Genomic DNA, 16,635 nt, shown 5'->3' with positions numbered 1-16,635 from the left:
AGACGTTTGTAATGGCTCCTCTGTGGTAATGGCCTGGGTTTCTTGATGGGGTTTTTCAGTGTGTTTTTAAGGACCACTTCAGCCTCTTTACACACAATGCAGCACCATCTCTGTTCATATTTAGCAGTGAGAAATTGGTCCTTTATTTCCCAAAGCTAGCAATATGCCCTGAACTTTGCAGCAGCAAACTGAAATTGTGTAGTTATCACATTTTAATATGAAGAGTGCGAGCTCAGCTAGACTAAGTAATTTGTAGATTCCAGCATGATGCTTGTGACTGTCATTAGAAGGCAGTTTGCCAGTCTAGTAATTACATTCAGATGAGTTTGGGTCAAACTCACTTAACTGTATTGTTTCTCCTAGAAAATGAATACTGTGGTCCTAATGTTCTTAAGTGGCAGTTTAAAGATATTGATGAGGGATTGTATCACAGCAATTTTAAAGATTTTATTTAAGGTAGTTATGCAAAAAAAATAGTTTATAGCTGAATGTAGATTGTCAGTATCTTCAATACTACAAACCAGTTTTCTGACTGAATCATTCATATGCAGATTTCTAATACTTGTGGAAAAAAAAAATAAACCCAACTAATTTTTATGTGATTTTCTGAACCAGAATATTTTCTCAATCAGTTGCAATCATTAGTTTTAATTTATTATTTTTGTTCTCTTTTCCAGCCATCATCTACAATCAATGCTGCACATGAATCGTTAGTCTTGCTTCTCCTGTTTCCCATCAGCATGCTGAAAGTCTGATGGGTGAAATTCAGTTTAAGGGTGCAAATGTTTTCCTTTGTCTTATTCAGACCATTCCTAAAGATAAAAACCAAGTTAAGTGGTAAAAATAAACACCTTTTCCAGTAACAAGTCAAGACACAAAGAACAACCAAGTGCTCCTGCATAGCAATACTGCAGCACTGTCAGCTAAAATGCTGCCATGGACACCTGCGTGCTCTGTCTAAAAATAAATTGCTGGATTGTGTCACCGGAATTGATGAGCCTAAAGAATCTAATATCTCATGACAATAGGATTCCTGGGTGGAAAGCTGTGTATGGAAAAGTGCCAGGCAGATGTACTGCAGACCTCACTGTGCTCCCCTGTAGTTATGCTGCTGAAGAGTAATCGCAGCCAAGTCAAGGCATTCCAAAGCTGGCAAAGTCAGAAGCCACAGCCAAGACGCTGGAGCCCACCCCATGCTGGAGACTGGTTATTTACTAAGGCTGACTGTGGGTCCCGGCACTACTCAGCAGATACAGCAGCTCCTTTGGTCTTCTCTCCTTCCTCCTTGGTAAGAAGCATGGAAGTGGGCTTCCCTGATGGCAGCATCACAAGAAATGACTTTGTTCGTTTAATAAATTTATGTCCTTTGGAGAAAGCCTAGGCCCAGCGCTTCTGTCAGAAGATAGCTTACTTGCACACAAGGCCTTGGCATTAACAGGGGGGCAGAACTAACAATGACCGTCTCAGATAAATTGGCCATGCTAGGAGCCATTCCTTTGACAGAACGATGTTACATGCCTCAACCATAATGTGTTTTGTCATTGATTTCAGAGATGCAGCATGTAGCCATCCAGGCTTTCACAGGATTTTTCTGGCCTGTAATAAAGTTCTATTAGGATATTTATTCTGTCCTCTTGATGGTGGCAGCTTCTTACTGATGTGCTCCTTGAATGGAAGCAATGCTTTCCTACCAGCCCCCATGCCTCCTTTAAACTCTCCTTCCTATCCCTAATGGCTTGATTTCCAAAGGTGATGGTATCCTCAGGTCATTTTGCTCCTTAAAGAAGCAGAGCTGCTCAGACCTTTTGAAAACCAGGCCAACAATGTACTTATAGAGGTGTAATTACTATCTTTGTAAGCAGCTCCAGGCAATGTCATAATACACTCTGTTAAGTGAGGACAAAGTCCACACTAGATGGATGAGAGGCTAGAAGGGATGCAGGGCTGGCACATAGAAAGGAACACACATCAGTTTATTCCAAGTTTTTTCCAGTGTGCAGAGAGAGGGAGCTGAGGAAGGATGAGCTTCTCCCCTGTCTTAATGCAGATATAGAGAAAATTAAACCACACAAACTGGCATGGGTGAGGGACACTGGAAGGGCTTGTTTAAATCCACGGTACTTACTGCATTAGTTACCCATGGGAAATTTACACTTGTGTACTTTAAAGTTGCATTCTTTTTTATAATGGGTTTGCTTATACTATACACAAATGAGAATTAGGGGATATACCTCAACATATCTTCAAAAGATAATTCAGTTTCCCCAAACCACAGAAACCTGCAGGCTGAGAACTCAGATTTTCCCCCAGTTACTTAAACTTCTTTAATGAGTATTTCTACATGAATAAGATACATGGAACTAGGACCACACTAGTATTATATAAAATGGGAATGGGAATGAATTTAGGGATTGCAGCAAACTGCAGAGCTGCCTGTTCCCACGCAGTTTGTGTATCCTGGGATAACACAGGTAAATTGACCTCTAAAGTTGCAGTTATAAGCACCTAAGCATATCTGATGGCTTGCTCTTGCCATGAGGGGGAAGTCTTGTTCTTTCTCCTCCTTTTCTTTCTCCTCTAACCCAGACCTCTTCCTAGCCAAAGACCCTGCTGTCTCACTTAGGGTAGCTCTGGAGCTTCATGAACTTGCCTGTAAGCTGATTCAACTCACTAACCCAGCAGAGAAAATATCAGGCAGCTGTTTTCTTCTGGGTCATGTTTCTGCTTGGTCAGTGAACAGCAGTGGTGAGTGAAGGGCTTCATTTATTCACAGGTAGCAGAGCTGATAAAAAAGATGATGGGATTGCATGGCTGGGAAAAGGGCCTCCTCATTTTGGTGGAGGTGAGCTGCTGACTTAGTGCATGCCATCCTAGGAAACTGAAACCGTGTCTAAATTTGAGCACCTAATAGTAAAACCACCTGCTTTGCAGAAGCGCAGCTGAGGCAAATACTTTGCTTTTGGAACCTAAGGCCTCCAGCAGCTTGTGTAAGCCCCACTGTCCCTCTGCCTGGCCCTGGTGCTCCTTCCCACACTGGCTGGCCAGGGTATTTCTATGCCTTCACTGGGAGCTGGGAGAACTGATCCAGCTGAAAAATAACTTCTGCATCCAGCTCACTTACAAAGACTCACACTGAAACCATGCGAGGCAGTGCAGGGGCTGAGCAGGGACAGACATAGGCAATTCCACTTCGGGTCAGAGGGAAGCTTGTACATGTCCAGCTCTCACAAGATGTTACAAGTCAAAGGGCTGTGACCTCCAGCGGCTCATATGCCTTTTGCTCCAGCTATTACTGTGTTAGCCTGCTGCCCTAACTACTACCACCAACAGCTATTTGGGCAAAAGGTTAAAAGTGTGTGTGATTTTTCTTGGTTCTTCAAGGGGAAAAAAAAAAGAAATAGAAGTGCCTGAGATGGAGGGTGGGTCGCTACTGTGTATGAACATTATTGTTGTATTAGCTACATGATTATAACTGTGAAGTTGCGTAACACACACAGGCTGCAATGCAGGCTTGCAAGGTTTTGGCTGTCCTTCCTCTCCTGGTCCTTTATTCTGTATATTACATTCCTTTATTGCATTTTGGCTCATGTTAAACTGTAAGGCCCTTATTGCAGGGACCATGTCATTTATGTATCAGCGCAGTGCCTCAGATAATGGAGCTTTAGCAGTGATGGGGCCTCTGGGAGTGCCTGTCACAGAAATGGCAGGGGGGAATAGTTTCACTCTTGTGGAGTGCAGAATTAATCATATCTAGGAGGACTTGATTTTCACTAGCCTTTTTGAAGGACTTCATCTTTGCCTCTTGCCTGCCCAGTTCCTTTCCCTCCATCTCTCCCATCTCTCTGCCTTTACAGACACACTCCTGCTCCATTTTGACTCCATGAATGATCATTCCCCTTTTGTCAAGAGATCACAGGCTACCTCTTTTCCTTCATTCTGCACATCTCCTCTTTCCTTCCTGATCTTTGGCTGCATGCTGAATAGGGCTGCAAAAATAAAAAAAAAACAAGGAAAAAAAAAAAGTTAATGAGCAAACCCCACTGCCCTAGATTTAAAAGAGAAATGTATAATAATTGTTTTCTTCCTAAACACAGAGGAAGACAAATTAAACCAAATCGTATTTGGACCTGGAAGGCAAAGGGGAGAGAGGAGGTAGGAGAGAAGAAAGGAAGAGGCAAAGGAGAGCCGCACCTTCTCCTTTGGAGCTGTCTTTGGCTTTGTTTGCATTTCAACAGGAGTGTAAGTTATGATGAGAATATAGATTGTTATGGTAATACCCTTTTTATTCCATATGTAGTGACCCTTGTTCAAAAGCAAGTATATGGTTTTGATTTAGCTTACACTTTTTTGGAAGTTTTTTAACTGATAAAATCCAAATAAACTTAAGTATCCAGAGGATTGGGAATATCTACAGTAGGTTTAAAGAGATACAAAGTTCCTCTGGGTTTCAGTGTACTGGCACGCTTTGTGTATCCCACTTCTCTTGGAAGCTCCTGCCAGCAAACCTGTTCCAGCGTGGGTCTCCAAGGGGCCACAGGTCCTGCCAGGGGCCTGCCCCAGCACAGGCTTCCCACAGAGTCACAGCCTCCTTTGGAAATCCCCCTGCTCCAGGGTGGGATCCTCCATGGGCTGCAGGTGGATCTGCTCCACCATGAACCTCCATGGGCGGCAGAGGCACAGCCTGCCTCACCATGGGCTGCACCATGGGCTGCAGGGGAATCTCTGCTCTGGAGCGTGGAGCACCTCCTGCCCTCCTTCTGCACTGACCTTTGGAACTGCAGAGCTGTATCTGTCACATATTCTCACTCCTTTCTTCAGCTGCAATCGCTATTGCAGTTTTTTTCCCCTTCTTTAAAAAGTCTGGGAAAAACATCATCAGGTTGGCTACAGTGTGCCAGTACAGTGGCTTGTTAGGAATCAAGAAGAAAAGCAACACCAACTTGGTGAAAATGACAACCATCAGCTGGATATCAGAAAAGCTGGCAGCTATGTAGTAGAATAATATGCATTTTGTTGAGGGGGCCATGTGGACAAACTGAGATGGGCTGGAGTCTGCTAGACTTGGACTGTGTTGCCCCATGAGGACAGAACTTGTTGGACCAAGAGTTTAAAGAAGGCTCAGAAGGAAAAATAAAAAAAGCAGAAAAAAAAAAAGAAATCAACAGAGGAACCCAACAGCTGGTGATGCTGAAAGATGAGATGAAGAAAGGCTCGGCTCTGAGGATTCATTGGATGGATGTGTGCGGAGCCAATAAACGGAGCCAAAGATTAGGTGAAGATGAAAATGCTGATGGCACTGCTGTATTTGGATTATTAAAAACTCCAACCAAAGAAACCTCTAGCACTTCCCTGCATAGGTAAACCCTTGCTTGGTAAACATCAAATGCAGATTCAGACTCAAATCTTGAGCCAGCCACTCATGTGACACCAGTGCTGCTGCAGAATGGAATATGGGGTTTGAACTTGTTCTCAGGAAGTAAGAAACTTACTGGGTGTTAGGTCAATCCTTACTTACATCTGGGTGGAAACTTACAGTAACTGTGCAATTTCCCTAAATAATCCCCAGAGATCGAATTTAGACATTTCACCTTTGCAGCCTTTCCTGCCTTTGCTCCTACAGTGCTTTTCATGCGAAGCCTTTGCACTTCCCTACACCATGTAAACTATGACTACTTCTTTCACTTAAAGACCTCGGTACAACATTAAAATCCCACCAATAACTACGAGGAGGTCCCTTTTGTCATAATACCTGTCTTCATTAGTCACGGTCGCTTAAAGGGGGAACATAAAACAGGACGCTTGGATCCATGGGCATCCTCCTCCCCACGCTGCTCCCCGGAGCACCCTCGGCCGAGCAGCGGGGCCGCCCGGGTGCTACCCCGGAGGGCGGTGGCCTCACCGAGCCGCTGCAGCCGCGGAGTGAGGGGATGCGGTGCCAGCACTGCCCGCGCAGCCTCCGCAGAGGCGCGCTGCGGCGCGCAGGGGCTGGCAGGCCCAGGCTGCCCGCGCTGCCGCATCATTCACCTCTCGGCGCCGCGCGCGGGGACATGCGCAATGCTGCGCGCCTGTCCGCGCAGCGCTCCGCGGCCGCGCGCCGCCCAACCCAGCTCCGCCGCTTCCCTCCGACCCTCCTGCCGGGCGGAGGAGGGGAGGGATCGCGGTGGGGAGGAGGAGGAGGAGGAGGGAGGGGAGAGGAGAGCAGAGCAAGAGCAGAGCAGAGCAGAGCAGAGCAAGAGCAGAGCAGAGCAGAGCAGAGCAGAACAGAACAGAACAGGGCAGAGGAGAGGAGGAGGGAAGAAGAGACGCGCCGCAACTTGCTGCTGCTCCTCCCTTCCTCCGTCCCCTCCTTCCCTCCCCGCGCCGGTGCCCGGCCCCTGCAGGCTGCACTCCCCGGGCCGCGCTCCGCGGGAGGCGGCATCCTCGGGGGCGCCCCTCCGCGGGGCTGGCGCCTGTCGGTGAGTTGGGGGCGGTGCGAGAAGTTGCTGTGCCTGTGTTTTGGGGGGTGGAGGGGGAAATGTGTGCGTATTGCGGGGTGCTGTCGCTGCGGGAGGGCGGTGGAGGAACCGCCGCAGGGCTGCGAGGCTGTTCTGTCTGGCCGCGTTCCGTGCTGCGCGTTATGTGGTGACTGGGAGAGTAATTCGGCACGGTCATAGGTGCGGGGCAGGGTCGTGTGAAGCATCCCCCGGCGGTAGGATTCCCCCGTGGGCGAGCCCCGCGTTTTCATTCACATGCTATTGCATGGTGACAGACTCCAGTTTGTCAGTGGCATCTGCTCTTGGTCTTGGAAACTCTTCTAAGAGGAAGGGATCACCAGAGGAGAGCAAGAGGCTGCTTTTCAAAGCTCACAAATGAGTCCGGACACCCCATTTGCCGTGTGTGCTGCTCGGTTTGGAGCATTTGCTTCCCTTAGTGCTTCTAGGATGGGAAAGGAAGAAAGCTGTCAAACGGTCATCCCAAGAAAGTTGTGTAGCTTGAGATGTTACGTACGCTAATGGAGCCTATTATCTACATAAACAAACATAGTGATTTATAGGTGTCTGAACTATAATGCTTTGAACGATAGAGCTCTTTAACCTTTCTTTCTAATCTGTCTCTCAGAGATTTGGGTTTAAGGAGAGTAATACATCATCTGTGGTGCTGAATACTTGAGTTGATTACATTTGTAAAAGGAAACAATGCCTTTGAAATAATACTGAGCCATTAAGTAATAAATGCAGAAAAAGAGTGAGAAAGAGCAAAGCTAAGATTCTGGCAGAAAGTATTTCCTCGCCTTCCTAGCAGCCATGCTCGATTGACTTTTATCCAGCGTTCTTATTTTATTAAATTGTATGTCAAAAATGTAAGTGTGCCTTGTGAAACCAGAAGCAAATCCTCTCAGTCCTCTCAAAGTCTGTCTGTGTTGCAGTTAAATGATTGGAGCAGTGTCTGTTAAGAGCATCTGCAGAAATGAGCTCTGCTAAAGATACCCAGTAAGTAAATGGAAGTACATTTTCATTGTATTTGCTTCTCTTAGACCATACAGTAGCAGAAACGTCAAATTTCGGGGTTTCTTATTTTACATCTTTAACAATTTTGCCCTGATAAATATACCTATATGTGAGGTGTGCAGCTTCATCATAGCAAAAGTGCCTCTCCTTACTGGATAAGTGATTAATTCAGGTGTTAACTTATTCAACAGGGGCCAAATTCTGTGGCCTGTGAAGCATCTCCTGTAACGGGTGTCTCCTGCCCTCAGGGGCAGAGGAAACAGCGAGTACAGTGTGGACAATATCTTGCAGACCTGAAGTACAGGAGCAATTTTATCTTTAACCGGTGTCTCAATACAGGATTTTATTAACATAAAATCAGTATTCAGGTCAGCAATGGGGATCTGCAACTTTCGAATGAGAAGCTGATCTGAAGGCAACACATTGCTCAGATGAGTAAAGGTTGTGGGGTATGACACTGAGCAAGCTCACCTATCTTTTGTTCTGGTCCTTTTATGAAATGTCATTTAATGAGGAGAAGAAATAGGTAATCCATTGCATTTTAAGGCACGGTGCTCCTGGTAAGGCTTATTGCCAGGCATTTGAACATGTATGTGGCTTTAGATCATGTATTGTATACAGATTGCTGCTACTAGATAACTTAAGCTTTAAATTTATTCTACTGTTAAAGTTATATTGATCAGAAAGTGGCAACTGGATTTCAAGTCCTAATAAGAAAATCTAGAGCTAATTTATATTTTAAGAAGCACTGTTCTGACCAATCCACCAGAAATGCAGCTGAGTTCTTCTTACCGGCTATGCTGTGGCATTTAGTTAAGGAGCACTCTTTCCTGGGGCTTTGTGGACTTCATGACACACAAAGGAGTTAAATTTGTTTATCAGCTCATTGATGCCCCTGGTAAAGTGCTGTAGAGTTCAATAGCTGGAACAGAGGATGGTGTTTTTCTGTCCATTAAGGACAGGGATGGAGAATGGAGGGGTTTTTACAAAGTGGTTCCAACACTATTTCATTTGTAACTGCAAAACATAAGAATAAGATTAATAGACCAGAAAGGCTTGAAAACATTATTTAACACTTGATTGAAACAATGAATCATTCAAATACAATTACCTAGGCTGCTGTAGTGATGCCTCTGCTTCTAGGTGTCGAGAAAGGACCAGATTTTGAGTGCGGGGTACTAGGTAGCTCAGCCTAGGATGGTGGTGGGAGGTCAGGAGTCCTGCCCTCACATGCAGGTTTCCAGAGTGGGGCTGAGAGCCCCTTCCCAAGTTTGAGTGTATGCTGAATGAATGGCAGCTGCTGGCCCAAGCCCTGCCTGGAGCTAGCAGGGAAGGTGCGTTGGATGGGGTCCTGGTTGTACAGCCTGTAGCTTGCAGACAAGCTGCCTGGCTGCTTGCAGCCCATCTCTGCATCCCAAGGTTGCAGGTCTTATACTGTGTGTAACGATGCCAAAAAGCTTTTGTTCTGGTGGGGAAAGAAGTTCAGGATGGCTTCTTTTGTAGGAAAATGGTGCATTTATAAATGTCCGTATGATCAGATGCTGCTTACGTTGATTGAAACATGGAAAGGGTGAGCAGGGCACACTCTTGCATATACTACTGCTAGTAAAAAACTCTAGACTTGAAACTACTGTGCACTCATGTAGGCTCTTGGAGGCCCTGTAAAATCCAGGTGAGGAAGTTGAAGCCTGCTGGTCTGCCTGCGAACTTAACTGAAAGGAATGAATATGTCCTTAGTTGCTGTTCCCCCATCTCCATCCTGGTATCCCTCATGCTCTGAATTGCTGTGCCATTCCATGACTCCTCTGTAGGTGTCTCATGGGTATGTGTGCTGCATCCAGTTCGTCTTCCCCCTGGCCCTTCACCTCCCAGAAAACAAAGGTTTTGCAACCTCCAAAGGTTGCTCCTGCAAAGGTACACCAAGCACAGCTGTCAGGTGAAGATGATGAATGATGAGAGGCATTCCCTTGCTTCCTGGATGTGATATAACCAAGTTGTAATTAAAGCAGTGGTGGTAGATTATTAGGGCAGATAAACACTGCCTTGTTACAGCCCTCTTGGGTCATATGTAAGCAGGATTTGTTTAGAAAGGTTGAATGAATAGTCAGTGTGAAGGATAAAGATCAGGATTGTTAATCACTCTGGAAGTCTTCTGTGGGAAAGTGTAAACTCACAAGGAAAGATAGTGTCCATAAATGTAATTTAAATATTTACATAACCTGAGGATAAAAATTTGATATTAAAAGCATGCAATTACCAAGTCATGTTTGGGTTCCTGTCAGAGTTCACTAGGACTTGTACTGCTGTGGTTGGTTGGTGGTGGGCTATATTTTTACGTAATGCTTCGCTACCAGCAGCAAAGAGTTCTTCTTTACCACCACATATGAAAAAAATCTGATGGTTCTTGTTTAAGTGCAGGTATAAAAAAAACCACCAACCCACAGAAATTTCAGAGACTACATTTGCTTAAACTCTTCTGCTTCAGGTTGGGTTAACTCTTCAGGCATTCCTGCCTAAAGCAGCGTACCAGTGGCTGTAGGGGGCATGGGGATTCGTCATTCACTTACAGTTTGTGGCTGTTGATACAGGTGCAGTGTGAGAAAGAATGACTCCAGGTAGGAAAGGGTGGTTTCCACTCCCATAAATAACTGGGATTTATTGGAATTGTTTCTCTGCTGATCCTTGATTTCATAATTCTCACAGAAGTTTCTTTTGTCCTTTTCCAGCTCTCAGAATGTGATAAAACCCTTGAAAAAAGGTGTGTGCTTTCATGTAAATACGATGAGGATGAGCCTTTGAAAACATATCTAAGCTGATGTTGATGAATAAACAAACTTGGCCAGAGTAAATCTTTTCATCTAACTTCAAGAGCCACACAGTAATGAAGTAAATATAGATGTACTTAATGGGTTTCTTTCATCCCAGCACATAAAAAACCCTCTAAAGTAATGCAAACAAATCTAAAATGGATTTCTAAGTGGCATGGTTTTGGTTGGTTTTTGTTTATTGGTACTGAAGCAGTTTAGCCAGGCTAGAGTGGGAGTGGAGCTGTAGAAGTGCTGACGTGAGGGGTAGCCTAAATGGGAGGGGACAGAGTGTGTGAGAGACTTGACTCTTCTGCAGTTCTGCAAAAAAGGCAGAAAGTGCTCATTCTGCATGTTTAGAACAAGTTATTTGAAGAGCTTCTCCCCAGACTTGTCTCTTTAAAAGGCAGTTTGCAGATGAGACTTCAAGAGGCAGGGGGCTTGCTCTGCAGGGTACGTCCAGGCAGTGCACTAGCCTGGTTTCCAGGTCACAATGTACCTGAATTTGGTGTTAAAGGTGGCCTCGGAACCATTGTGGCACGTGCTATAGACTCAGTCATTGAAGTATGACTGCAGCAGGGGTTTTGATTTTGGCAGCCTCTTGTTGGTTGGAATCTGTGGGAAAGAGGATGTCGAGGAATGGTTCTGCAGATCTCGATGGTCACTGCATGACAGCAGATTTGGTTTCATTTCAAGATTTGCAGGATGGCCGATTTCAATGACGGCATTTGTAAATAGATTAACAACTTCTCGTGGAAAGAGTGCCTAGCAAATACAACTGTTTGGTCTTCCTGTCCTTGCTTTATGAAGACCAAGGTGTAATGTTTGCATTTCCTGTATGACAGAAAGAGTCTTTGGATCTTCTCTTTAAAAACACAGTTATGAAACAATTTTACTTTAAAGACAAGTGGTTTGTTTTGGAAAGGATAACCCTTGTGTTGAGGGGGGGGAAAAAAGTCAAAACCAAACCGTAATGTGGTCTTGTCTTAACAGGAAAAGTTCAGGTCCATTTCGTTCTGTGTGGAATAAAATTCCATTCAAAGCTGGTCAATATTAGACTACTTAGACAACTGTGTCAGCATAATTACAGAATTTCTTTGGTATGAGCTTTTTCTTTGCAGAGATCTTGATAAGTAGGAAATACTTTAAAAAAATGGTTTCTGTGAGTGTTGGAGGAATTTTGTGGAAGAGCTATAAATCCAGGAGGCTGTTGTACTTTAAAAAACATAACAGTGATTTACTAACACCCAGATTCAACTCACTATTTGACTCCTCAAATAGTCAGACATCCAGTTTAGCTCACATCTGGTTGTGTTGTGCCATGTGTGTAGAAGTGAAACATATTAAAAACTGTTAAGCTTTGGATGCGTTCATGTGGGGATTTACTCATAAATAATTGATAACCCCCTGAAACAAAATCTCTTCATTACTCGGTGGATTGCTCACCTCTTCCCTCCCATGCTCATTGTTCTTGCAGGCAGGGGGAAGAAGGAGGCGCTGCTTTAATGAAGGTGTACGTCAGCCTCTGCTGCTTCTTTCAAAAGGTCATCTACTAAACAGCAGCGATGAAATGCTTGACAAAAGATAAACATTTTATTGTCTTATGGAGTTATGTGGCATTCCAGTGTTTTAGCGGAACCACTTAGCTGCTGTGTTTAAGACTTTTTTTCATCTTGGCACAGAAGCAGTGATGAATTATTAGATCAGTGAATGGTTGTGTCTGGTGCACTGCAGGACATGACGTCAAATTAAGGGTTGTTTGATGTGCAGTACCAATTAGAACTGAAATATTTGGGCTTGATCTTTCAAGATTTTACCGCTGTTAAGCAGCTCAGACTGTTGACTGCAATGGAACAAGTCTTTGCGAACACTGGTTTCCCATTTGAGCAAGGGTTTGTGTGATTTGAGCTCCTGTTTACCAGACATTGAAGCACAGTGGTGGGTTTCGTTTCCTGGAAAAAAAACAAAAGGGTTGTTCTATCCACTGACTTAATGTGTGTCTGAGTTGATCTAACAAAATCTCATTTTAAGGGAAAAAGTGTCTTAGTGAAACATTAGTTCATCTGACTGATGACTTGATTGCGATAGAGTTATTAGCCAAGTTCTGTAACAGTCTTTAAAGGCTTTAATAGTCCTAACTATTGCTAATGCACAGGAAATGTTCAAATCACATCATTGAGAGAGCACCCTAACAAATCTTACAGCTATTTTAATGTGAGGTTTTATATGTTGCTCTTTTTTAATTGAAAGGTGAATGCTATAAAGGCTTCATCAATCTGCTATTTCCAGATGACAGCATTTTTGATGGAGTAACTCTAAGTTCCAGCATGCCGATCCTAGCTTTCAGCTTCAGTGTCACAGCTCAAACTTTTCCTTTTCCACTTGGCTGAAGTGTGTATCTGTGGTGGTGTCTGGATTTGTGTCTTCCAAAAAAAAAAACCAAAACACAAAAACTGGTGTCAATCAAATAAAATGAGAATAAAAATTCTGAAATAATAATAGCCCTCTGGCTGATACTGGAGAAAACAGGGCCTTCACTCCTCCTGCTAGAAAGCAAAGATTAAGCTTGCTTATAAAGGATTAACAGAGCTCTCTTCTGTTAATTTGTAATGGTGTAGTCAAAATGCTTGATTCTACATCAGTGGAAAATCCATTATCAATCAATGGGAATTTTGCAGCTGAAGCCAAAAGGATTAGAGACTCGTCATTTGGAAGTGACTGAAGGAAAGAAAGACCTGGATATGCTTTTTGTCACATGGCTGTGAGCCACCACCAGGCCGTGGCCACAAAAAATGGCACAGGAGAATCTTCAGTTGCCTCAGGCAGACTATTTCCAGAGATGTATGAAAGGGCTGGTGCCACTGTGGAGAAACCTTACCTGGTGTTCTGCTGAGAGGGAGTTGTTACTTGTGTCCAAGCAAAATTGCGTCAAAGGGGAAGAAATACACAGAGAACGATGAACTGGAGCCCTCTTCTAGGAATGGTACCATGGTAGGGGAGAGTTGGTGAGGAGATCAGATGTGCAATGGGAGCAGGAGTTAGGAAGAACAGTGGAAGAGGGGTGCAGATTTGGTGTTGAGGGCTGCAGAGGAGCACTGGTGCCTACACCACAGTCATACCTGCTGCCATATAGGCACATTGGTTCAGGGGACTGGAGCGTGAAGGAGATGCAGGAAGAAATTGCTAAAGAATTTGCTAATGATGTCCTAATGAATTGCATTGACTGCAGAAGTTTCTTCCTTTAATAAATAATAGCTACTTTTCCTTCTAGTACAGTGCAGAGACCAGCATTCAGACTGCTAGAGCCTATATACTGTAAGAAAACCTGGGGTTCCAGGCTTAGTTTGTGAGGAATATTCATCAAGCACATTCTGAAATATATATATATATATTTATTTTTTTAATGATGTCAGCTCAGCTTTAAGCTTAGCTTAAAAGTAGCTCTGGTCCAGAGCCTAGTTACAGAGAAAAGCATGATCTCTGTGACCTCTGTTGCAGTGTTTGGTAGGTACTTTTCTGGGGACAGAAGCTAATACATCACAAGAAGCTATTCAGAGTAAAAATTACTTTTTACAATGATTTGGTAAATGTAAATGTGTTGTTCTGATCTGTTACGATAGGCAAGATTGGGTCGTTTAGTTTGGTAATACAAGGATGCAATTAATTTCATTTTCGTTTACTCTTGTTAAATGCAAAATAATTAAGCACAAATCATGGAAGGTTGGGCTCTCTTGTTTGTAGCTTTATCATTTATTAATCTAACACATTAGATGAGAGGCTTTATAGATTTGCTTGCCTAAGGAAGAAGAAGAAAATACAGAAAGGACAAACTAGATATCTATATTGTCTCACACTGTCGTGAAACCCACTTTCAGGTACAGTCAAATACCGCCTCATTTTCAGTTCACTTTGTAACAAAGGACACTGCTTTTCCACTCAGAAAGGTAAGTTATGACTTAATGCTTAAAGAGTCTGAACAAGGTCATATTTGGATAGGCAAGGTCACTTGCGTAGTTCCTCCATCTCACACTATTCATGTAGGGGTATAATGCTGTAATGGGGCAGGCAAAATAAACTGTGTACATGCATGCTGTAAAAATGTATGTCTTGGCGATCTTAATTGACTATTCTGGTTACAGGAGGAACTGTGCCTTCCCCTAATTTAGCCTTTCAGAAAATGGTGTTGGTCTACTACAGGCAGTGGTGCAGTAGCAGCCCAGTGGGGATAGAAGTGCTCTTCTTTCTTACCTTTATGTAGCTGGGGCATATTTGAAAATTGGGTATTTCTCTCCATCTCTGCAGCTCCAAGAAGCCCTGACACTGCCAGCCATGGATTAGGGAAATAAATCCTTCACGTTCACAATGAAGTGGAAAGCATAAAGAGCATTTTTTGCCTTTTTCCCCTCTTTTTAATGTGTCATTTGCTAGCTGGCGCAATGACCTCCGTTTTGTGACTCCTATGGCATAACATGTTGCAGAGCTTTTCTGTGTGGATTAATTAATCACTCAAGGGAGTAGTAGCATGTGACACTATGCATGTGGACTTGAGGTAAACAGTTACCTACAGACCACCTATAATGAATCTGTTGTCGTTCAAATGTTGTCTGTTAATGCAGTTTGATTATTCTACTGTGATTTTTCTTTCCCTTTTGTTTTATCTGTTTTCTTAGCTATGTCCTTGGGGGTCAAATGGGATGCGTACACAAAGTCACCTGCTGGTGTTGCCAGTGTAGCTGAATTTGGAAAAAAAATATTCCCGGCTATTTAGTACATGAAGTTTGCCAAGGCACTGGGAGGTGGTTTTATGCTAGTTACGTAGAGGTGCAACAGTTTTCCAGAATATGTTGGTGGACAGTCTGTCAAATCTTTTAAATTGTTCCAGTCAATTATATTGACTGAAGTAAAAGCAAGAATTAATTTTTCTTTTCCCCCCATTCTTAACATGAAGATTTACTATCAAACTCTTGAGTTACATTTCAGTATCAGTTGTGTATTTTAATTTGTGTAGTGAACCTTGAAGCCCTTACTTACTTGTGACTCCATCTTTAATTTTGCCTAAGAAGTCCGTCTTATTTCTGGAGAGCAAATACACCAGGAATCACTTAGCATTAACAGTCAGGTAAATGGCAGGGACAGAAGTGATGACTGGGTCTGGTGTGGGGTTTGACCAGTTACAGTGAATTGACAGGTGGTGGTTCACAGGTGATCCTGTTATGTTCCTCAGCAGGTTTGGTGAAAATCAGCCCAATAGAGAAGTACTGGAAAAAGCATGCTAGCAAAGGGGCAGATAGCAAATAATTCAGCATTTGTGTGTTTCCCATTTATTTGGAGCTGAGGCATAGCATGCACACATAGCATGGTGGGATTGGTTCCAGGCAGGCACATCAGCACGTGTTGCTGGCCTGGGAGGAGAAGCCTGGACTGCAGAACAAATGGTGGGACCCCCAGACTTTTACAGGGTGGCCTTGATGGACCCAGGTGGCCATGCCCTGGTTTACAGAACCTGCATAGATGCTGGCAGGGTAGGGCAGGGGCCAGACCATGGAATTGTGGGGGTCTGCACTTAGGGAGCAGTTAGGGGTTTTCTGGAGGCAGGCAGCCTAGGGATTTCATCCACAGCTGTGGACCACAGAGCCTGGAAGTGCTGGAGTCACCTGGCACCATGGGATGTGGCCTCACGCAGAAATGAGGTAGCCTGAGAAACTGGTTGTAGCTGCTCCAGGATGCCAAAGCCCTGAAGGCTTGGACTTCATTGTTGACAGTCTGGGAACCTGGAAACCCTTGATTGATTTTTTTGTTGCTTCTTAGCTCTCCCAGCTGTGGGAATTACTGAAATACTAATTCTTGGACAGTGGCGAAATTAGCATGAGTTGTCAGTTTTAATCAGCAGTAAATAATATTTTGTTCAGGAAACACAGTAACCAAGAAAACTTGTTTCACTTTGTTTTCAGAACTAGGCAGAAATTATATGTTGCAGTGCTGTATTTTCCTGAGAAGGAGAATTTCAGTTTGGAGTTTCTGTGTTCCACCAGCCATGAAGTGTGCCCTGCTCCACAGAGCAGTTTTCTTTTCTATATCAAGTACTAGCCTGTATAATCAATTACACTGATGCTTAAAAAAAAGAAACGGCTTTGAACAGAAAAGGCTTCCTTTCACTGGAGTCAAGGAATAAAAAAACCTCAACACAAGAACCCCTCAGGAATTGCTGTGCTTAACCTCTCTGTCAGTAGGTAGTAATCGATATTCTGAGGTATAACTCTGAAATGTTAGTGTTCATCATATAATAAAACTCATGCTCCCTGCAGCTCATCGTCAGCTGGTACTTAGACTGAATTAATAAAAGA

The 16,635-nt window shown here is 43.8% G+C and overlaps 1 protein-coding gene and 1 long non-coding RNA gene across 3 annotated transcripts in view; one reads left to right on the top strand and one right to left on the bottom strand.

The window, feature by feature from the left end:
* Positions 1 to 448: 448 nt before the first annotated feature.
* Positions 449 to 5,809, bottom strand: LOC134175510 (uncharacterized). The gene is made up of 3 exons (XR_009969035.1): positions 5,750 to 5,809; positions 852 to 3,986; positions 449 to 812 (listed from the first exon to the last, which is right to left on the bottom strand). It is a non-coding gene; the product is annotated as an uncharacterized LOC134175510 (long non-coding RNA).
* A 478-nt stretch (positions 5,810 to 6,287) lies between these two features.
* PAG1 (phosphoprotein membrane anchor with glycosphingolipid microdomains 1) overlaps positions 6,288 to 16,635 on the top strand; it is a 111,715-nt gene continuing 101,367 nt past the window's right edge. For both annotated transcript variants that reach the window (XM_062641557.1, XM_062641558.1), the window contains exon 1: positions 6,288 to 6,455. The gene's annotated coding sequence lies outside the window, so the exon portion shown is untranslated. The remainder of the gene's footprint in view (positions 6,456 to 16,635) is intronic.

This window comes from Pezoporus occidentalis, unplaced genomic scaffold, assembly GCF_034315485.1.
Source record: "Pezoporus occidentalis ecotype Australia unplaced genomic scaffold, CSIRO_AGI_Poc_V1 ctg69, whole genome shotgun sequence".
NCBI lineage: Eukaryota > Metazoa > Chordata > Aves > Psittaciformes > Psittacidae > Pezoporus > Pezoporus occidentalis.
This window is presented reverse-complemented; position numbering and strand designations above follow the sequence as displayed.